The sequence below is a fragment of the Canis aureus genome, chromosome 9, assembly GCF_053574225.1.
Source record: "Canis aureus isolate CA01 chromosome 9, VMU_Caureus_v.1.0, whole genome shotgun sequence".
NCBI classification, from domain to species: domain Eukaryota; kingdom Metazoa; phylum Chordata; class Mammalia; order Carnivora; family Canidae; genus Canis; species Canis aureus.
The window spans coordinates 20,247,844-20,272,494 of record NC_135619.1 but is presented as its reverse complement, the minus strand read 5'-3'; the positions used below and the strand labels follow the sequence as shown (position 1 = coordinate 20,272,494).

The 24,651-nt window shown below is 36.0% G+C and overlaps 1 long non-coding RNA gene across 6 annotated transcripts in view; it reads left to right on the top strand.

Moving 5' to 3' along the window:
- LOC144320492 (uncharacterized) overlaps positions 1-24,651 on the top strand; it is a 404,605-nt gene that overhangs the window by 198,114 nt on the left and 181,840 nt on the right. Inside the window, exon 5 of one of the 6 annotated variants that reach the window (XR_013386067.1) lies at positions 14,876-15,017. The exons of the other annotated variants lie outside the window; for them this stretch is intronic. This is a non-coding gene — a long non-coding RNA (uncharacterized LOC144320492). The remainder of the gene's footprint in view (positions 1-14,875; positions 15,018-24,651) is intronic. 6 annotated transcript variants of the gene reach the window in all.

Here is a 24,651-nt window from a genome sequence, read left to right as displayed (position 1 = left end):
TTTAGGAATAGCACCTTTAGTGTGAGCTGTTGAATTTCTTTAGAGTCTCAAGTTAAGGTCCTCTGGGCTTGTAACTGTCACTTTATAGCTGACAATGATCACACCTGGTATATTAGGCAGATCCAGAAAATAACATAAATTGCGAACAATTTATTTAAAAAAATCAGGCTTTAGGAAGTGAACTTCCATACTGGGAATAGCATTTGTTTAATGAGTAAGGAAAAGAGGATTTGAGAGTCTTGATGAGGAAAAAAAAAGGAATTAAGTGAAAAAGTGAATACAATTAATTCTGAAATAGGAAGTATCTACATTATAGTAAGTAGCCTTAGGCATGCCTAATAAGGATCAAATGATAACCTGTGAAAGAAGTGTGACATATTCTATGACTCCCTAAAAGATTTGTGTGTGGATATAGATATATAGATATAGATATAGATGATATAGATATAGATATAGATAGATATAGGTAGATAGATAGATAGATAGATAGATAGATAGATACAGACATAGATGTAGATAGAAATATAATGGGTGCAGAGAATGAAGAAAGAGAGGATACAGGTAGTGAAGGCCTAAACTCAGTTTTGAAGCTATCAGATGCCACAGAACTTCTAGTATAGCATTTGTCCATCATGTAAATGAATTGTAGAGGGGAGGAACTCAACACAATATTTGAATATAGTAACTGGTTCTGGGTATTCAAGAGCTACAGTAAAGTTCAAGAACCACGGAATTCAATTAGAATACTTTTTGAGTGAGATTTTTACTTTATTTCACCACTTTTAAAAGAATGTAAAGAAATAGGAATGAGCCAAGACAAAACCCACAAGATTTATTCGTTAATTTATTTGTTCAACCTACTTTTTGCCACACATTGTTTTTGGTATTGGCGATACAGCAATAAACTCCTACAGAACTTACATAGTATATGGAGTTCATGGAGTTGCCATGAACCGAAATGGAAAAACTATGAGAGAAGAATGTTTGATTTGGAATGGGGAGAAGATCAGGAGCTCAGTTTGGAGGATGCCATTTGAAGTTTCAATTAGATGTCTAAATAGAGATGTTGAGTAGAAAGTTGGATATTTGAATCTAGAGCTTAGGGGAAAGCTAGGCACAAGATACAAACTTAGGAGCTTTGGTAATCAGTGCTATTTACCAAATATTTCCATATCACCTTCTAATATGGTTTCATGTTAGACTAGCGCTTTTCTGCTCATGGTGATCATATGACTTGCTCTGTCCAATTGAAATAGAGTGGAAATAATATGTGTTACTTCTGGATGGAAACTCTAGCAATTGATGCACAATTTGTCACAGCAACTGGCAATGCTCCAGTGGTAACTGCTTTATCAATTAGTGTTCCAGAGAGAGGACAATGTAGAGCAGACTCCCAGGAAACCCACAATAAATGAGTAATATGAATAAGAAATATTTATTAAGCTGCTGACATTTGGGGGAAAGATCATTGGAGAGCTTGGCAAGAGTTCTGATGGAGCAATCTGGCAGAAACATAATCTGGGTTTAAGTGTAAACAGGAAGAGAGAAATTAGATAGAGTAGGTTCTGTTTCAAGGTTTTGAGTGGGACCATAGTTGGAGAGGGAGAGTGGGATCATTGATGCTATTTTAAAAAGATGGTAAAAATGCTGCATGACAAGTACAGATGTGAAAATGAATGGTTTTGGAGGGAAGAAAGATTGTGGGAATGCTATCCTTTTTTTTTTTTTTGAGATTTTTTTTTTAAATTTTTATTTATTTATGATAGTCACAGAGAGAGAGAGAGAGAGAGGCAGAGGGAGAAGCAGGTTCCATGCACTGGGAGCCCGACGTGGGATTCGATCCCTAGTCTCCAGGATCATGCCCTGGGCCAAAGGCAGGCGCTAAACCGCTGTGCCACCCAGGGATCCCCCTTTTTTTTTTTTGAGATTTTTATTTATTTATCTACTTGACAGAGGGAGCACAAGCTGGAGAAGAAGCAGGGTCCCAGCCAAGCAGAGGGCTGTACAGAGAACACAATGTAGGGCTCGATCCCAGGCCCTGGGATCATGACCTGAGCCAAAGGTGGATGCTCAACCTACTGAGCCACCCAGGCACCCCAGGAAGAGCTGTCCTTGAACAGGAGAGATGGCCTTAGATCTAGTGCTCAAACGGAAGGGTTAACTTTGTTGTGAAATTGGTGGCCATGAATTTAAAGTGAGATCAGTGTTTTTCTCCAGACACATTCAGTTGTGTGGGTGTAGGTATAGAATAGAATTGAATTCAACCAGGCTTGGAAATGTTTGACTTGATCACAATTTTTTTTTTATTTAAATTCAATTAGCCAACCTATAGTACATACTTAGTTTCAGATATAATGTTCAATACTTTATCAGTTGCGTATAACACCCAATGCTCATCACATCACAATTTTAAAGTATTTTAGTTCTCAGTGTTTGTGGGAAATCAAATAAGAGGAGTGGGTTTTAATAAAAGCAAACCAACCAACTTACCAAAGGCTGTTCCTTGCATCCCCAACCTGAGATATTTGAAAGAAGACATTCATGGCCGTTTTAGAACCAAAGAAACAATAGCAGCCATGAAAATTTATTCCTGAAGAAGGTTGGGTGCTTTCCGTTTCTACTGATCTTCAATAAGAGAGCAAATATTCACTGCTCAGAAAGGGTTATAGATCCTTAAGAAAAGTATGAAATTAGATTTGACAATCCAAATACCAGCTGATGCCAGTTGTTTTACAATAACTAATAGGTCTTTGTGTCCTAGTTCCTTTTATTCCTATAGCTCCCAGCATATTTAATCACTTTTTATCAGTAGCCTTCTAAGAGGACATTAAGTAATGAGATAGCAATACAAGCAAGGGGATTTTGAGCCCAACTCCAGCTAGTCATTGGTATGTTTTATATGGCATCTGTATGGGAAATCCATAATGAGTGAGATTAAGGCAATGAAGTGAGAAAATGAAAAATTTATCCAGGAAGTAAATGTCCATGGCCAAATTACCAGTGTTTATATACATATATAACAACTGAGCATCAATGAGTTGGTTGCAGTAGTTATAACAAGCCTTTGCAAGGAGTTTTAGGTTAGAAGAGGATTTGAGTTTATTATAAAATGGAGTGTTGTGATGTTTTCTTCAATTTGTTGGGGTTTCATCTGGAACCCTGAGCCATCCCCTCTGATGAGAAGAAGAGATATGACTGAAATTAGGAAATCCGGGTCTAGTTGGCTGTACCAGCATAGAGGCCAGCTGTGCCACACTTGTTCAGAGCAGTGGACTGTTGATATGAGACAATAACAGGCAGAGAACGCTGAAAGAACATTTTTGAAACCTTGCAAAGCCAAGTGTTTGAAATGTGTCTTTGAAAATGGCTCATTTGGTAATGACAATAAAACGTGCTTACAAAAGGATGTTAAGTGAAATAATCCAGGTAGCAATTTTATTATAATATGCTCTCAACTATTTTTGAAAAGACATAAAAAGAAAAAAGGCTAGAAGGAAAAGTATGTTAACAGTGTTTATGTGATCGGAGTCTGGAGCATTAAAAATATTGGGTCAAATCTTGGTCAGACATTTAGGGGTATTGAAAGTAAAAAATATTTCTGGGTTTATTTCCTTTTTGATTGCATGTTTTGTTTGTGTTATAATCTGTACATATGCAGTTTGCTAATAGAGATTTAATATATGGCTATTGCCTCCAGTACTATATTAGTGATGGCAGGATATACTTTTAGATATAAATACTATGAATTCTGTTCAGAAATCCAAAGATATGTGTTTATATAACATATGACTTATTATTTGAACAACTGTTACGTGTCACATAGTCAACTAGGTTTTGGATATATCAGATATAGTTCCTCACCTCATGAGGCTTGCAGGGTATTGGAGGGTATATCAGTTTTCTATGACTCCATAAGAAATTACAATACATTTAGGGACTTAAAACAGTTTATTATTTAACAGTCTAACAGTTTCTGTGGTGAGGACAGTGACATAGATTGGCTGGGTCCTCTGATCAGGGTCTCACGTGGCTATAATAAAGCTGTCGGCCAGGCTGTGTGCTCATGTAGAGGCTCACCTGGGAAAGAATTTTCTTTCAAGTTCACTTGATTTGAATCCATTTCCTTGTAGCTGCATGATTAGAATCCATTTCCTTGTAGCTGCATGATTAAGGGCACTGGCATCTAGCTGGCTGTTGGCTTGAGGCCAGCTCAATTCTTAGAAGCTGCCCTCAGCTCTTTGCCATGAGAGCCTCCCAACATGGCCACTCTTCTTCAGAGCCAGCTAAGGAGAGAGACTCTCTAGAGTGAGTCTGCTGGCAAGCCGGCGTTGTATATAATGTGATGTAATCACATGAATGTCATGTCATCATCTTTGTGTATTCTGTTGGTTAGAAGAAAGCCACAGATCCTATAAACAGCTAGCCACTGCTGTTGGCTACTGGGACTTATTCTGCCAGGAGTGCTCTATAGAATCCACCTCAGAATTGACTGCAGCTGCTATTCAGGGTCAGTCAAGGTTAGCCTTATGGGGGGAGAATTCTCAAATTAAAGGCTCTTGATAGTTCAGAATGACCAATTAGGTTCCTGAAGGTATGTCTCCTGGAAGCAGCAGAGAAACCCAGGGTGGAAAGACACAGCTACTTGAAACAGCTGAAGTCAGGTGTTGTCAGGTTACAGATGTGCAATGCTGGTTCCCACCGCAATGGCAATGGCTGGAGTTAAAAAGGTGGGTCCAGAGGATGCGAGTTCGGGAGAGGTATTTAATGCACATGGCCAGTGAGAGGCAGAGCTGGTGGTTAAGTTTTTCAGACTCCCTGGCCCCAGCTGCCATATCACATTTTCCTACACTTTAACAAATACATCTCTGTGGGGGCATGTGGGTGGCTCAGTCAGTTAAATGTCTGCCTCCAGCTCAGGCTGTGATGCTGGGATCCTGGAATCGAGCCTTGCCACAGGTTCCCTGCTCAGTGGAAAGCCTACTTCTCTCTCTCCCTCTCCCTCTCCCTCTGCCCCTTACCCCTTTTCCCTTCCTCGAGCTCTTGTTCTTTCTCTTGTTCTCAAATAAATAAATAAATAAATAAATAAAATCTTTTAACCATCCCCCACACACCTTTTTCATAAGCATTGTATTTCTTTTTGGCACTGAAATTCTCCATTTAATTTTCACTGCTTTTAGTAAAACTACAGCACTGCTTCTCAGAATTTAATGTGCATACAAATCACCTGGGGAATCTTGTTAAATGCAGATTTTGATTCAGAACACTGAGATGTGGACTTCTAGTCTGCATTTCTAACAAGCTCTCAGGTGATGCTGCTGCTGCTGGTCTGCACACCACAATTTGAGTAGCAAGGTCATAAAGGCATAACTAGGTTGTATATTTGAATGAATTGAATAAAAGACAGGTGTTGTGATGCTTTAACGTCAAACAGAGCCTTTGTCAAACTTATTTCCCTTCTTTGTGGCCTTAAGTTTTATCAGACCCTCTAAGTATATTTTGAATGATGGCTTGAATAATATTGTTAGAGAAAACCTTCTCCCAGAGCAGTTCAAAGTGCTTTTTATAATGTTAGCCATCTGGTCCTCTCTATCCGAGGGTGCTAATTTCCTTATGGAAAAATACTAATAATATGCTAATAATGGGAAAAATCAAATACATACTCCCCACTGAACAGTATTTCCTTGTTCTGCAAGTGCCTCCTCATTGCAAACTGCATTCCCTAAATCAAAATAACAATATCTTTAGGGTGCCCAGGGTCTAGAGCAGTTTTGTCTTGCCTTCCTAAAGGGACAAATGTGGAATTTCAAACTCTTGCACCTGCTAGGAAGTTTTGTTCTGGGAACACTGTATTTACTACTGACTGATTTAATTTGATTAGATTTTCATGCATAGTATCCAAAATTTCAAAGAAGAAATAAATGAAGTAAACGCTGAGATCCTATCACACATTTATGAAGTTCTCTAAAAGATGTGATTAACTTCTGCAATATGGTTTCTGAAGAAGCACTTTGAAAGGAAATATGTAAAAGAAAACCTCTAAGATTTTAAGCTAAACTGAGATTTGATGTTGTAATAGGATAGAGCAGATAAGGAATGGACTTGAAACGGAGCCTTGACAAACCCAAGTCCCTACGATGGTTTTTAAAATTACTTAGATTCTTTTTCTTCTCTTGGATTTATTATTTATTCACTTAGCATTTAACACACATCTATTAAGCATCTACGGTGAGTACTGACCTATATCTAGGTGTGCAGTGGGAGATAGAACAGTTCCTGACCTCACAAGGGGGAAGGCAGACATAAAACAGATAATCACACAAATGCATATATGATTACTTACTGGGGTAAGTACGATGAAGGAGAGTCCCTGTGTAGAGTCCTAAGGTCAAGAGAGGGTTCATCACATTTGAGGAATTAAAAAAGTCAAGTGCTGCTGGAGCACAGAATGAATGGAAAAAATCAGTAAATGCTTACAATAATGTATGCAAGGTACCAGGCAGGGTGCTGAGAGCCCAACAGGCCTTAATGCATTAAGTCCTTACTACAACCTTGTAAGTCAGTGCCACTATTTTCATTTCATTGGTCAGAGGCACAGAGAGGGTAAGCAAGTTGCCCAGTGTTTCATGGGTAGAGTATTTGAACCCAGGAGGTCTTCATCACTGACCGGTATTGCCTCTGAGGAGAGGAAAGGGCACAGGGATCATACAGCTTGAGAGCTTGATGTTCCCCTCTCTTCATATAACATGCAGCTTCAGAGTTTTAATCACCATGAAAGAATAGGAGGTTAGCTGACTTAATCATGTAACAATAACAGGGAAATAAAATAATAATGCTTCACTATAAGACAACTTATAGCCCTGGTAAGTAAACCCTCAAAATGCATAGCCATGTTGTCATTTCCAAAAATTTCTCCATGAGAGGCTACCTGGAAAAGAAAATAGCCATAAACTGTATCCACATCTCAGCATGGATGATTCAGGTCCTCATTTATGCCCTTTCTATAATTATATTATTATGCCCTTTCTATAATTCATGGAGGATGTGTAACTAATAACTCAATGAGCAGGCCTATATCTCCTTTGTATTTTCTATGGCAGGATGACTATGCAGCAAGAGTTTAGATGTCATGGCAGGATGTGAAAAAAATGGAAACTTACATGATTTTTTTTTGTCATTCAGGGTAGATTACTTTGCTATGGATTTATTTTGAGCTTTAAATAATCAATGACAATAAACTTAAAATACTTATTAAAATTTTCATTAACTTATTTATTTGATACACATTTCCCAATGTAGGAACCAAGCCCTGGGATATGTTATTGCTGTCATGGTCATTATTGTCATGTCATGTCAAGTAACAATGCAGTGGAAGAGAACACAGCAGGTGCAGGGCCATGTCTTTATCACATGAAGTAGTCCAGAAGCCTCCAAGCAGAGGGTCAGATGAGAAACTCAGAAAAGAATAGTTAAGGTCTTCTTAAATTCTATGGTTTATGCTTTTCAGGGCTTTACTTTTTGTGGCTGGGTTTTAACAATGTCATGGTTCATAGTGGCAGAAAGAGAAGAAAAAAACATGAGAAAACCACAAGCTGGGTAAAAGTCTGTGAGAAGCTAAAAGTTGCTCATTTGGAGTTTTGATTATCATAAAGTGATGGGAGTCTTAGAGTAATATCACTTGAATTTTTCCCTTTAAGAATGGAAAACAAGGCTGAGACATCAAGTGAATTTCCCAAGATCATCTATCAAACTGGTAGTAGCAGAGAGAGAGCTAGAGCCCAGCATTCCCAACTCAGGCAGTGCAGTGGGGGTGAGGCATGTGTGTGGGACATTGTGTTAGGGTTTCCTCAGACAGGGGCATGAAATTGGAAAAATTTCACAATGTGAAATTTTTAAGGACTATGCACACCCAGAGAACACAGAAAATCCAAAACTTGTGTATGTGGCTTACAAAGCAAAGATAAGCCACTAAAGATATGCTATTGAGATAATATGTGAATATTATCCTAAAATTGGTTTTAAAAATAATAAAACATCTTAACCTTGAGAAGATGACACCTATGGTCCTTTTTTTTTTTTTTTTTTTTTTTTTTTTTACTTAACCAGTCTTTTTAAAGATGAAAACACCTTACAAATAGATTTGGAAAATATTAGGGTCATTTCATGAATTCATGCCCCTATCTACTCTTGGCCATTTTGATCTCCCCTCTTTCCTATGAGAATACAGAATGATCTTCTACTGGTGTTCTATGTGAAGCCTATTCAGGCCCTTACTAGAGCTATGACCACCAAGTAGCAGAGGTTTGTGTAGGGTGCAGGGACTAGGTGTATCTGCTTTTTACTACTGCTTTGATTCTGAAATTATAAACAGTGTTGGTGGTAAAATACTTTTCCCTGATGAGGCTGATTGCACTGCCTCCTATGTATCTGGGAAACTGTGAACAAACCCAAGAGCAGGCAAGAGGAGAAGGGGTAGGAATTTTCACCTGGATAATTACATTTGCTTCTCTACTAATCTTCAGATTGGCATATAGAATATCCACAAAAATCAACTAAACAGTGAATAGTACTGATATGAGAAATAATTATAATTTTCTGCTACAAGTTAAATATTAATGAAAATAAATCATAACTAAAAAGCTTTTTTTATATAATAGAAAATTAGATATAAAACATTATGGAGAGGCATCTGTGTGGCTTAATCAGTTAAACATGTAACTTCAGCTCAGGTCTTGATCTCAGGGTCCTGGGATCAAGCCCTATATTGGGTTCCATGCTCAGTGGAGCCTGCTTGACCCTCTCCTTCTGCCTCTCTCCCTGCTCATGTTCTCTCTCTCTCTCTCTCGAATAAGTAAATAAAATCATTTAAAAAGTATAATGGAAGAAGTCACTTATATAGTAATAACAAAAATATAAAATATCTAGAAATAAATTTTATCCCCAGTGCATAAGATCTATATGAAGAAAAACTATAAAAATATTGAATTATAGAGAAAGACAAATAAATAATGGGACATGCCATATACATTTTTGTGGGGAGGGCATACCATATTCTTGGTTGAAAGATTGTTTTCCTTTAAACAAGTCTATCCGTATAATGTAATTCCAATAAGAGTCCAATACAATTTAAAATAGTTCTTTTTAATTTGACCTTGGACATGATGGTAACCTCTTTGGACTTTACTGCAAGATTAAAGTGATCAATGTTTCTTGAAAACATTTTGGAAATATGAATAATGGCCTTAAAATGGTCATGTATCTTAACCCAGTAATTTCACTTGGAAGATTTTGTACTAGATAAGTAATTGGGAGAGGACTATAAATCTCTATGTTTAAGAATGTGAAAGTTTTACAAAAAAACAAAATTGGCAAAAAAACAATGCTTAAGTACATTATGACGTAAACATAAAGTGAAATATTATGTAGTTATTAGTATTTAAAATACTAATTACTGAAATTAATGGGAACAAATAAATGTAAGATTACGGAAAGTATTTCCATTAAAATATACACATATACAAATATGCAAAGAACATATGAAGGTGAAGAAATTATATGGAAATGTTTCTAGTAGCTATCTCAGAGTGGTGACATTGTAAAATGTGGGTTTGAATTTCACTTGCCAGCTGTGAGATCCTGAGTTAAGTGGTGCTCTTACTTCAAGCTTAATTTCCTCATGTGCAAAATGAAGAAAATAGCAATAACGTTTCTGTGAAGGTTAAAATATTTAATATATGCAAAGCATTTAGCTTAGCATTTACCAAGTGTTCAATAAATGGTGTATATTATCAATAATATTATAGATTTCTCTCTCTCTCTCTATATATATATATATATTTAAATATTTAATTTATTTGAGAGAGAAAGAGAGAGAATGAGTGGGGGAAGGGGCAAAGGGAGCGGGACAAGCAGTCTCTGTGCCCCTCCCCACACTCTGTGCTGATGGGGAGCCAGACTCAGGGCTTAACTTCAGGATTCTGAGATCACAATCTGAGTGAAACCAAGAGTAGGCACTTAACTGAGCCACCCAGATGCCCCTATAGATCTCTCTCTCTCTCTCTTTTTTTTTAAGATTTTATTTATTCATTCATGACAGAGAAAGAGAGAAAGAGAGAGGCAGAGACACAGGCAGAGGGAGAAGAAGCTCCATGCAGGGAGCCCAACGTGGGACTCGATCCGGGGTCTCCAGAATCATGCCCTGGGCTGAAGACAGGCGCCAAACCACTGAGCCACCCAGGGATCCCCTCTATAATTTAAAAATCTATTTTTATTATTTAAAAAATTGAGTCATATTTGACATACAGCACTGTGTGAGTTTAAGGTGCACAATGTATTCATTTGATGCATTTATATATACAATAAGATTAATAGTGTAGCATCTGTGGACACTTCTATCACCTCAATTATTTGATTTTGTGGCAAGAACATTTAAGATCTAGTCTCTTAGAAACTTTGAAGTATATAATGCAGTAATTGTTGATCATAATCACAATACTGTGTATTAAATCTTCAGAAATTACTCATTTTCTTTTTCTTTTCTTTATTTTTAAAGATTTTATTTATTTATTCATGAGAGACAGAGAGAGAGAGAGAGAGAGAGAGAGAGGCAGAGACACAGGCAGAGAGAGAAGCAGGCTCCATGCAGGGAGCCCGATGTGGGACTCGATTCTGGGTCTCCAGGATCAGGCCCCGGGCTGAAGGTGATGCTAAACTGCTGGGTCTCTGGGGCTATCCCCGGCTGCCTTTTTTTTTTTTTTTTTTTTTAGATGTATTTCTTCTCTTAGAGAGAAGAATGGGGCAGAGGGAGAGGGAGAGAGTCATAAGCAGCTTCTAAGCTGCATACTGCCTTCAGCATCTGTCTATGTCACATTTAGACATTGAAAATTTATTAATTTCATGATCAGCAACAGATGATGAATATTACACATTTTAAAAAGAGGACATTAAGAAAGTTGAGGCAAAATAAACACCAATTGCAAGACTTGGGAAATGAGCAGAAAACACAAAATATATACCCCATGAAGTAGTAGCCTTAGGTAGACCAATTTAAAAAAGAAATAATATCATTGAGTTTTTTTTTTCTGTGCTATGGGTATTATGTATGTATAATTCATTTATTTCTTGATATCAATCTGTGAGGAAGTTTCTGTCCTTAATATCATTTTACAGAGGAGGAAACTAAGGTACAGAGAGTTTAATGCATCTAAGGATATAGAGCTAGTCAGCAGCAGAACTGGGCTAGGAAGCAGTTTATATCAGTCTAGCCACTATGCAGACTACTTTCTCAAGGATGAACTCTGCATGATTCATGTAAGATAAAAAGCAGATGAATTGCTGAGGATAAACACAATTCTTAATGTTGAGAGAAGAAATACATTTCTCCTGAACGGTCTCATGAAGATGACACTGCTCAATTTCATGATGAACATCCTCAAAGCCATCTTTACAGCAGATATACTGACAAGTTTCATAGGACCATGTATTATAGTGTCCCTCAATGTGAGCCTGTGGCCTTGCATTATAGCACAATTCACTAAAACCCTTTTTGTCTTACAAGAGCTCATAAGTGGAGAGTGGACTAGACTGATGGATAGACAGGCACTGACACACTGAAAAATCACTGAAATAATTCTCTTTTGTACTGAAAATTTTCAAAATAGTTTAGAAAAATCAAAGATTGGAGGCTTTTCCATAAACTTGAAAATCAAACAGGACTTTTAAGGGATAAGATATCTCATAAGACACAGGAATAAGATCACAATTAGTGTCTACTATTCTGCCACAAATTCTGAAAAAGATTCAAAATGAAAGATGTTGACTGAAATAACTTATAAGAAATTGCATGTATTTGTGAAATTAGAAATGGCCTTGTTGGTTTGTAGTTGTAAAAAGGATAGTCATTAATTTGGGGGTAGCATATTGAATAATTGAATAGTAAATTGTCATACATAGAGATTAGGTCTTTGTCACATGTCACTCTCTAGAAGCAGACTTTGAGATGGAATTTGGGTGCAAGATGTGAAAGGAATGGGGATGTAGAAGTAAGTCCATATTGGGACAAAATGGCCTGAAATTTGTATACACACCTTGCTCATCTTCTGGGTGCAAACTGCCCTGGGAAGGATATGATCTGGGAAGAAGCCTCTCTCCTCAGCTCAGGCTGATTCTGAGGGAGCTGGCACTTGGTGCTGTCCACTGTCTGCATTTCCCATAACTGGGCATCAAGTTTTCCCTTTAAGGAGGATCTGAATAATACGTTTCCATTCACATACACATATGATAAAGATGCCTCTTGAATATTTAAACAGATAATGGAGCATTAGATTTTTGCACAAGTTTTGAATCTGAGGTAGGAGGTGACCTTGAGAAATTTGGGCCTTTATTATTCCTGCTTTATAATTATAGCTAATAATCTATTTCTTTAATCTCTTAACATGTATTCAAACTGAATGAAGAATCCTGCTTATTGTAGCTACCTAGAATTATGTGTATGATTTCTAGTGTGATTAGCAGATGTCTCAGTCTGCTTGGGCTGCCATAACAAAATGCCATAGATTGAGTGGCTTAAACCATGTAAACTTATTTCTTACATTTCTGAAGGGTACGAAGTCCAAGATCAAGGTTTTGGTGAGGTAGTCTCCATTCTGAGACTTCTCTTGTCTTGCATGTAGCCACCTTATCTGACTGTGTGCTTACATTGCCTTTCTCAAAGTGTATGCATGAGAGATAGGGTGAACGAGCAAGCTCCCTTCCTCTTTTATAAGGCTACTAGTCCTATTGAATTAGGACTCTACTCGTATGACCTCATTTAATCTTAATCACCTCCTAAAGATCCTATATCCAAATACACTCACAGTGGAAGTTAGGGTTCCAAAATATGAATGTAGGAGAGACACAATTCAGTCCATAACAGTTGGTAGGCATTGGAAGAACAATGGTAGAACAATGATAAGCAAACTTCTAAAGGATTATAAAAAAACCCCCAAAGAATAGTATGTGACAGGCATTGTATATAGCTCACATAGCCTAAAATATTTACTGTCCGATTCTTTACAGAAAGTTTGCCAATCCCTTGCCTAGGATCATGACCAGACTAACTTTTAGAAAAATTTTCTGGACCCAGTTTCTGCAGCTTAAAAAAATGAGAACTAGATTATTTTTATTGCATTCCTTAGAAGGAAGGGATTAGTCTGTATATCAGTTGAACAGGAAATATTTCCTAATTGGACAATCAAATTGAGAGTTCTACCCAGGTGAGGCCTTTTGAATTGGTTTTATGGTCACCTTTTGTTCTCTCTGCCCTGGAAAATGATGCCACATACACTCAATCAACAGCGTGATGGAGATAACTTGAAAGGGCTGGTTAGGGTGAGTACCCAAACCAAGTTAGATTCCTAGGATATTGGTAATAATGAGTAACAGGAATGCCAATGAATGATGGAAGTTTAGATGATATTAGAATAGAGAGACTAGATGGTGTCTAGTTAGGTGACCACAAGAAAAGAAGGAGGCCATGTGATGAGAAAAGTTTGATTGTGCTGTAGCTGACAACTATAGAAACCCAGATATTTCTTAGTGCTTTGGGATGAACTGTGTTGGTGAAATTTTACTTTGTTCCTGCGAGTCAGTCAAAGATTACTGGAAGATTATATGTCACTCACATTCAAAAGGCTTTACTCTGTGGCCTCAAATGGTCAGTGCTATGCCAGACTTTAGGATGTCCAGTCTCTAACATCTTGCTATCCTAGAAGTAATGAGTAAATATATGAGATAATTGGGACTCTCTAATAAAGAAAAAGAGTCCCAATCCAAATGATAGGATAAGATAATTTATGAATGGTGGTATAATTGTAGGCTGGGCCATGAAATCAAGAATAAAGGGTGCCTGGGTGGCTCAATTGGTTAAGCGTCCGCCTTTGGCTCAGGTCATGTCCCAGGGTCCTGGGACTGAGTCCTGCATCAGGCTCCCTGCTTGGCAGGGAGTCTCTTCTCCCTCTACCCTTCCCCCTGTTCATGTTCTCTCTCTCTCTCTCAAATCAATCAATCAATCAATCTTTAAAAAAAAGAAATCAAGATGAGTTCATCTATAAATTTAAAGCATACTCAACAAAGGCATAATTTCAGATCTTGTTTGTTTAAAATACATCTCTTTAAAAAATTTCAATTATAATTCCTAGTTCTCTTTAGGCTATTAAAGGAACCAGGAATTTGAGACCATGACTACAACTTAGCTGAACAAAAACTTCAATCCTGTAAAAATATAATTTTCTTCATGGTAGAATGGCAGGGTTACAGCTCTGAGTTTCATACCAGTTTCACTGAACTTCAACTTATATAAGCAGAAAGAATCCTGCTGAAATCCCTGTTGCCTGACAACCCCATAAGTACATGCTGAGTGTTGACTGTTACTTTAGAGAGAACTCCTTGCTTGATCATTTGGTTCAGTGACCTGTGTTATAATTTTTTCTCTTCTCATGCCTTATTACCCATTTAAAATACTTTCATTAGAACAGAGAACTGTGTACATTTTGTTCTTGGGTTTTTACTCAGCAAGACTCACTATTTTCTCCTAGAGAAAATTTCACATAAAGGAAAATGAAAACAAGCACGATAAGTTTTATTTATAAACTGGTATTTTTTACCAATTGAATTGCAAGGGCATTCACACAAAACTTACACATTTACACATTAGCTACGTGAAAGTTAAGGGGCCAGAAAAGAAGCTAGCATGAACTATCAACGTAGGGGGAAATGTACTGAATATTAAAGGTCATCCGGCTGCCTGAAGAGTTGTATAGAAAAGGTCAGCTCCTCTAAGAAGCAGAATATAGAGGGTACTTCCAGTTGTCTAGATGTTTCACCTTTATATCCTTTACAGGATGGCAGACAGTAGACAAGATTAAAGTAAAAGACAAAATATATCTTGAGTATTTTGTCAGAAGAACAGACTTATCCCTGCTTGTTAAACATAATAGGACTGGAAAGAGCTTTTATAACTGGGCTCTGGTCAACCATGGCAGGTAAGAAAGATTTGGTGCTCGTGGTTGATGCTGAATCATGCATCATCAGTTGTTTTCTTACAATGAAAGGAAATGGCAGTTTATGAATTCTAAAACAAAATCACAGGGGATTAAGGAAGAAATGTCTGGCCAGGGGCTTTGGTTCTTAAAAAATTAAAATGTAATTTAAAAATATTGTATCTTGTGTTGGCTCAGATAATTTTTAAAAATTTTTTCCTCTTTTTATATAAGCAATTCTCGATTGTCCATGATATTGGGGTCAAGGAAAACTTGGGAAACAAATCCAAAGATGGGAGTGTTTCAGTCCTTAATAGGCCTCATTAATCCTGCTTGTCTAGCATTAGCCTCTGAACCTCACCTGGTAACAGTTGTGTTTCATTTCTTTTTTACTTCTTTGTTCATTTCCTGTTAAAGATTATGGTGGATAATAAAATAGCCAGAAGAATAGGGACAGAGGGCCTGTATGATTATCAACTAAATGGGTAAATAGCCCTTGCCATTGAGAATTTACTATGCTTTTTAAATACTGACTATTCATTTTTTAAGTCACAATCCAGTTTTAGAAACTAACTCAATCTTTATTTTCTCTAGCAAGTTTGTACTTGAACAATGTAAACTCTTATCCAAGGAGAGGCTATATTTTTAAATCACACAATACATTTCATGAAAGTACAGATTAACTTTAACTTTAGAAAAGGGAAAAAACTAGTGCCATTTCCACCTTCTTTCAGTGGGGAAATATTTATTGAGGTGTCTTCTAAAAGAGTAAATGATGTTTCAATGTCTATCAACATGCAGAAGAGAATTTGCCATACCCTGCATGGATGTTGTATGTGTTTTTATGCATTTAACAATAAAAAAGGGAAAGACTCTCCCACCCTCACTCTGAAAAATTGCAGAACTGATGTACAAATTCAATAAAGTTGCAGGATGCAAAATCAATGTATGGAGATCTGTTGCATTTGTAATATAACTTGAAGTCTAGAATAAGATATCTAGGAATAAACCTAACCAAAGAGGTAAAAGCTCTATACTCTGAAAACTATAAAACACTGATGAAAGAAATTGAAGATGACATAAACAAATGGAAAAACGTTCCATGCTCATGGATTGGGAGAACAAATATTGTTTTTGTTTTTCTTTTTAATTTAAATTCAAGTTAGTTAATGTATAGCATATTACTGGTATCAGGAGTAGAATGTAGTGGTTCCTCACTTACCTTTAACACCCAGTGCTTATCCCACCAAGTGCCCTCCTTAATGCCCATCACCCATTAAGCCCATCCCCCTACCCACCTCCCCTCCAGCAACCTTCAGTTTGTTCTCTACTGTTAAGAGTCTGTTATGATTTACTTCCTTCTCTGTTTTCATTTTTCCTTCCCTACCCCTATGTTCATTTGTTTTGTTTCTGAAATTCCACATATAAGTGAAATCACATGGTATTTGTGTTTCTCTGACTGACTTATTGCGCTTGGCATAATACTTTCTAGCTCCATCCACATGGCAAAGGGCAAGAACTCATCCTATTTTATGGCTGCATAATATTCCACTGTGTGTAAATATATATTTAAATATATATAATATATTAATATTGAAATAAATTATATATATTATAAATATATAATATATATATTTAATGACCTCTTCTTTATCCATTCATCATCCATTGGTGGACATTTGGGCTCTTATTGCTGTTGGTATTCTGATAGGGATTGCTTTAAATGTATAGATTTATTTAGGTAGAATAGACACTTTGTTCTTCCCATGAAAAGACACTTTTCCAAAGAAGACATACAGATGGCTAACAGACACTTGGAAAGATGCTCAGCATCATTGATAATTAGGGAAATGCAAATCACAACCACAAGGAATCAATCTCATTTACAACTGCATCAAAAACAATAATAATACCAAAAGCATTTTTCACAGAGTTAGAGCAAACAATCCTAAAATTTGTATGGAACCACAAAAGACCCTGTATAGCCTTAATAACCCTGAAAAGCAATTTTGAAAGGAAAGCAAAGCTGGAGGCACCACAATTCTAGACTTCAAGTTATATTACAAAGCTGTAGTGATCAAGACAGTATGGTACTGGCACAAACACAGACACTTAGATCAATGGGATAGAATAGAAAACCCAGAAGTGGACCTACAACTATATGGGCAACCAATTTTCCACAAAGCAGGAAAAAATATTCAATGGAAGAAAGACAATCTCTTCAACAAATGGTGTTGGGAAAACTGGACCACTTTCTTATACTATACACAAAAATAAATTCAAAATGGATGAAATACCTAAATGTGAGACAGGAAACATAAAAATCGTAGAGAAGAACACAGACAGTAACCTTTTTGACATTGGTTGTAGCAACTTCTTCCTAGATACACTTCCTGAGGCAAGGGAAACAAGAGTAAAAATAAACTATTGGGACTTTGTCAAGATAAAAAGCTTCTGCACAGTGAAAGAAATAATCAACAAAATTGAAGGGCAACCTATGGAATGAGAGAAGATATTTGCAAGTGACAGATCTGATAAAGGATCAGTATCCAAATAGTTGTCAAACTCAACAACCAAAAAGCAATCCAGTTAAAAAATGAGCAAAAGACAGGAATAGATATTTTTCCAAAGAAGATATACAGATGGCTAATAGACATGTGAAAATGCTCATTATCACTCATCATCAGGGAAATATGAATATAAACTACAATGAGATATCAGGTCTCACCTGTCAGAATGGCTAAAATTAACCACACAGGAAACAAAAGATGTCAACAAGGATGTAGAGAAGGGAGAACCCTCTTATACTGTTGGTGGTAATGCAAACTGGTGCAGCCACTCTGGACCGCAGTATGGGGGTTCCTCAGAAAGTTAAAAGTAGAAAATACCCTTAGATCCAGCAATTTGTACTATTAGGTATTCACCCAAAGAATGCAAAAATACCAATTCAAAGGGATACATGCACCCTGATGTTTATAACAGTGTTATCAACAATAGCCAAATTATGGAAAGGGCCCAAATGTCCATCAACAGATGAATATATAATGAAAATATAATATATATATAATATATAAATGTTACTCAGCCATCAAAAAGAATGAAATCTTGCCATTTTCAATTATGTGGATGGAGCTAGAGAGTATTATGCTAAGATAAATAAGTTGGTTAGAGAAAAACAATACCATGTGATTTCACTTATATGTGGAATTTAAGAAACAAGTGTGCAAAGGTAAAAGAAAAGAGAGAGGCAAACCAAGAGACAGTCTCTTAACTATAGAGAACAATCTGATGATTACCAGAGGGCAGGGATGAATGAGGGGATGGGTTAAATAGGTAATGGGGATTAAAGAGTCCACTCATTGTGATGAGCACTAGGTGTTGTATGGAAGTATTGTATCACTACTTTGTATACCTGAAATGAATATTGAACTATATGTTAACTAACTTGAATTTTTAAAAAATACTTAATTTATTCATGAGAGACACAGAGAGAGGCAGAGACATAGGCAGAGAGAGAAGCTGGCTCTTCACAGGGAGCCTGATGTGGGACTCAATCCCAAGATCCTGGGATCACAACCTGAGCCAAAGGCAAATGTTCAACCACTGAGAGACCCAGGTGCCCAACTAACTTGAATTTAAACAAAAATTAAAAAAATAAAGGGAAATTAGCACAGTAAAAAGAAAAATTTGCTGCTATGGTTGAAGGAAATACTAAAAAAGGAAACTGATTATTATGTCTAAATCTCTGTGGAATTTAAACAGATAGCTGAACTATAAAATGATTAAAATGAAGTATTCTGGGAGCACTGGTTAAGAAATATTAATTGTTAATAAGGATTAGTATTTATTATTAGTATTATATTTAGACTAGTTAGTTCTAGAGTCTTCAGCATGACATTTAAAGTCCTACAATATATCAGACTCATCTTTCAGACCATGTGCAAATGTCTGCTGCTACCTCCATATGAGTTTTGTTAACTTCAGTTGAAATTCTGCTGGATATGACTTCTAGGATTCCTGGTATGTAATATACAGAATAGGGCACCAATGGAATGATTTTGTCTTCTTGATCAAGCTGATTTGAAACTTTGTTGGATGAAAAGTTGCTCTGGATGAACTCCTATGTTTGTAGCTGTTTCTACCTTTTTTGGTAAAATTGTAATCATGAGTTCTGGGTCATTTTGAGCTGATGTCTCTAAGATTTGGGTGTACTAAACTAGACTTAAGTGTACTAAACTGGACTTCTACTTTCTGATGAAATAGTTAATGCCAACTAGTCTGTTTACATTAGACAGTCCATAAAGAATGTGTTGTTATCCTACAAAAGATATACTTGCCCTAACATCAAAAATATTTTCTCCCCTAACTGTGGCTATCAAAATTTTGTAATAAAGATAAAAAGTAGAGGTGAATAAATATAGCTTCTCAGATCTTTAAGCCTGAGTGATATCTACTGAGCCTACTCCTCCATTTCAAGAAGTTGAGGAGGGAAATTCAATTGCAACAAACTGATAGCAATACTCCCTCAACAATTATAATCCTTGGCACTTGCTACTCAAAGATCAAGGACATTTCAATTGGCATCATTGTAGTTTGTAAATTAAAGAGGAAGTAATTCAGGAATTTCTCCCCTGGATTTTTATTTTTCTTTTAAAAACCACATACATGGGCAGCCCGGGTGGCTTGGCGGTTTAGGGCAGCCTTCAGTCCAGGGTGTGATCCTGGAGACCGGGGATCGAGTCCCATGTCAGGCTCCCTGCATGGAGCCTGCTTCTCCCTCTGCCCATGTCTCTGCCTCTCTCTCATGAATAAATAAATAAAATCTTAAAAAAAACCCAAAAACCACATACAAAATAGAAAGACTAGTATAATGAACTTCCAGGTACATCTCATCCAATTAAAACAATATTAAACCCATGGGTGAGTTTCTTTCACCCATTCTGGGTTATTTTAAAACAAATTTCAGACAAATTAATTTCATTTTTTAAGTATTGCAGTATGTATATCTAAAAACCCATTCCTATTTTATATTAAAGGGTTATTACTTATTACAGGTTATTAGTTCTTTAAAAAAAATCCAAGAAAGTGTTTAACATTAGCATGTTTTTATTTCTCTTGGGTAAATACACATTAGTGGGATTCCTGAGTTTTATGGTTAATGTGTATGTGTAACTAAGAACCTGCCAAATCTTTTCCAAGTGGAAGTACCATTTTGCATCTTTATCAGCAATGAAGAGTTCTGTTTTCTTCATATCTAGGTCAATTTGTTATTAGTGTACAGAAATGCAACATATTTTTATATATTGATTTCATACCCTAAAAATTTACTAAATTTATTAGTTCCAACACTTTCTTGATGGTGGTTAGGGTTTTCTATATATAACATCATGTCATCTTCAAATAGTGACAATTTTACTTCTTCCTTTTCAATTTGGATGCCTTTTCTTTTTCTTGTTTAATTACTCTGGCTAGGGCTTCCAATATTATGTTAAATAGAAGTGGGGAGAGTGGGCACTCCTGTCTTATCTTTTCTCTTGTTCCTGATCTTAGAGGAAAAGATTTCACCTTTTACCATTAAGATGTTAGCTGTAGGCTTGTCATATATAGCCTTTGTTGTGTTGTGGTATAGTCCCTTTGTACTCACTTTATTGAGAGTTTTTTTTTTTATTATAAGTGAATGTTGAATTTTGTCACATGCTTTCCCTACATCTATTGAGATACTCATATGATTTTTATCCTTCATTTTGTTAATGTAGTGTATCATATTGATTGATTTTCAGATGTTGAACTGTTCTTGCATCCTTGGAATAAATCTCTCTTGATCATGGTGTATGATTCTTTTAATGTATTATTAAATTGAGTTTGTTATTATTTTGTTAAAGATTTTTGCTTATGTTTATTAGGGATATTGACCTGAAAATTTCTTTTCTTGTCCGGTTTTGGTATCAGGGTTATGCTGGCCTCATAAAATGAGTTTAGAAGTATTCCCTCCGCTGCTGTTTCTTCTTCTTCTTCTTCTTCTTCTTCTTCTTCTTCTTCTTCTTCTTCTTCTTCTTCTTCTTCTTCTTCTTCTTCTTCTTCTTCAAGAGTTTGAGGATTATTGTTATTTTTTCTTTGACCATTTGATAGAACTCATCAGTGAATCTATATTGTCCTGGACTTTTGTTTGTTGGGAGTTTTTTTAAATTATGGATTTAATCTTCTTACTAGTATTCACTCTGCTCAGATGTTCTATTTCTTCATGTTATACTCCTGGTGGGTTGTATGTTTCTAGGAATTTATCCATTTCTTCTAGGTTGTCAATTTTGTTGGCATATAATTGTTTTAGGAATATTTCTTGTGCTGAAATATACTTTTTCTGATATGATATAACAGTGTCAATGTTTTCCTGATATACCTTTTTCATACTTTTGCCTTAAATTTTCCATGTTTAACTTCTCTATATTTAAAGTACATTTCTTGTAACCAACCTACAGTGGGCTTCTTCTATTTTAATTTAACCCAGGAATCTTTACATTTTGATTAGAGCATTTAGATCATTTAAAATTAATGTAATTATTAATATAATGGGTATATATCTACCAATTTGTGATTTTTTTTTATTTGTCCCATCTGGTTTTTGTTAATTTCCCCCTTTTATAGCCTAATTTGCCCTGAATGTTTTAAATTATTCTATTTTCCTCTACCATCATCTTATAGTTATGCCTCTTTATTTTTCTTGTAGGAGTTGATCTAGGGTATATAATGTATATCTTTAACTTAGCACCATCAACCTTCAAATGTTATTCCCCTAATATAAAGAGCCTCATAGAGGAATATTTCCATTTACTGCCTGCTATTGTTGTCTTTTAAGGTGACTAAAAATGAGAAATATGAAGAAGTTGCCCATATACTAACCATTTTAGATTCTTTTTATTTCTTTTTGTAGGTTAAATTTTCTAAATAGCATTCTTCTCCTTTAACCTCAGGAATTTTGTTGACATTACTTGAAGTGCCATGTCTGCTGGCAATAAAGCCCATCAACTTTGCTTGTTGGAAGTGTTTATTTTGCCTTTATTTTTAAAAGATATTTTTCCTATTTTTTCTTTCAGCACTTTAAAAATATTACTTTATTATTTTCTAGCTTGTAGAGCTTTTTTTAAAGATTTATTTATTGGGATCCCTGGGTGGCACAGCGGTTTAGCGCCTGCCTTTGGCCCAGGGCACGATCCTGGAGACCCTGGATCGAATCCCACGTCGGGCTCCCGGTGCATGGAGCCTGCTTCTCCCTCTGCCTATGTCTCTGCCCACCTCTCTCTCTGTGTGTGTGACTATCATAAAAAAAAAAAAGAAGATTTATTTATTTTAGAGAGAGAGAGAGTGAGTGGGGGTAGGGGCAGAGGGATTTAATCAAAGTTATTTTTGATAAAAGGAGAGAGATAATCTCAAGCAGACTCCACACTGAGTGTGGAGCTGATGTGGGACTCCATCCTACAACCCTAAAATCAAGAGTTGGATGTTCAACGAAGTGAGCCACCCAGGTGCCCCTGGCTTGTAGAGTTTCTTATGGGACATATTCAGTCAATCTTAACTATATTCTGCTGGATATAATGTGCCTTTTTATATTACTGCATTTAATATTCTCCCTTCATTACTAATTTTCATCAATTTGAGTATGATCTTCCATGGTGTGGTTTTATTTTTGATTCTTTTTTTTTTTTTAGGATATGTTGAACTGCTTGGATCTGTGTGTATATGTCAAAAACTGTGAATGGTCTGAGATTTTACTCAACTTGCAAACTAATAAGTATTAAAGAGTACTTTATTATTTACAGTACAGGTAGCTAGAGTATGAGTACATTTTCCTCAGTTCCAGTTCTCACAAAATTATTTGAAGAAGTCCAGATCATGTCTGAATATTCAAGGGAGCAGTGTTATAGACAAGGATCCCAAGCTTAGGGAATCCGATCTTTTTATCATGGACAGCAAGCATACCTTTCCTTTGTTCTAGAGAGTGATGCTATGTCTGTCTTCCAAGACAGTAAACAAAGCTACCCTTTTTTCTGGAGGGAGATACTATATCTTCTAAGGTTGTTTGCTATACAAATATGTTTCAAAATATAGTTCAGAACAAAGATAATGCCTCTGAATGTAAGGTGTGCAGGAATGTGACAGACCCATTGACGATCATTTCCCTATGATATATAGTTTTAGTTAATTTTAGAATTTTCCACCCATTGTTTTTTAAAATATTTTTTCTGACTCCCTATTCTTTTTAGAATTCCAATTAAATATATTTTAGAATGCCTGATATTTCTCTGCAGGTCATTTTGGCTGTGTTAATTTATTTTCAGTCTATTTTTACTCTCTGATTTATTTTGGGTAATTCCTATTTCTATATTTTCAAGTTTACTAGTCTTTTCTTCTGTAAGATCTATTCATTATCAATCCCTTCTAGTGTAGTTTTTATTATAGAGAGTTTTTTAATCTCTAAAAGTTCACTTTTGCTGTATTTTATATTTTACATTTATCTCTTCATAATATGTATGTTTCCCTCTACCTTCTTGAACATTTAGAATATATATATATATATATGTAAGTATATATGTAGAATATATATATATATATATATATATATATATATATATATATTAAGAGTTTTGAGACCTTTATGAGTTAATCCCATCATTTCTGTCATTTATGACTATTTCAATTCATTGATACTTTTTTTCTGGTTATTGCTCATATTTTTCTCCTTCTTTGCTTGCCTCATAATTTTTGGTTGAATGCTAAACATTGTGAATTTTACATTTTGGAGTGCTAAATATTATTTTATCCCTTTAGGTAGTGGATTCTTTTTCCCCTAACATACAGTTATTTGGAATCAGTTCGTCCCTTTTGTGGCTTTAGTTTGTTAGAATGTGTCCAGAACAGCCTATCGTCTAAGGTAATTTTAGCCTCATTCCTAAAGTGATACCCTCCAGAAAATCTTATCTGATGCCAGTGTCTTGTGAGGTCTTTCCACTGTGACTGGTGGGGACATAAACAATTCCTAATCCTGGTGAATTGAAGCTTATGACTTTCCATTGGTTCTTTTACTTCTCTCATCTTCTCTTAGTCATATGTGTGTGTATGCCAGTATTTGTCTAAAGATTCAAGGGGATGGACTCACTGCAGATTTCTAAAGTTTCTCTCTGTCTGCAGCTTCCTCCTCCCTGACTGTGCCTCACAAACTCTGGCTGCCTTGGCCTTCCTGGACTCTGATTCCTGTCTCCTCAACTCATACAGGCTTCAGGGCTTTATCTGAGTTCTCCCTCCCTGCAAGGCATGGAAATCAGGCAGTCAACTGTGGGCAATGCTATAGCTAACCTCATTAATTTCTTTACTTTTAGAGATAACTGCTCTTTACTGTCTATAGTCTAATATCAGAGAAAATCAAATCCTTATTACTTTATCATGTTTGGAAACAAAAGTTTGCCATACCTTCTTAATTTATTAGCTTGAATAATTCTAAAAGAGTAACTTCTTTTCATCAACTTGGTTATCCTGAGTACAGTTTATATAGAAAAGTTTAGATTCTTTACTAGTTTATGAAATGACAGATTTCTTAGCACATTCCAAAGGGCAAGAGTGGGTTTTAAAGTATTATGTATTCATA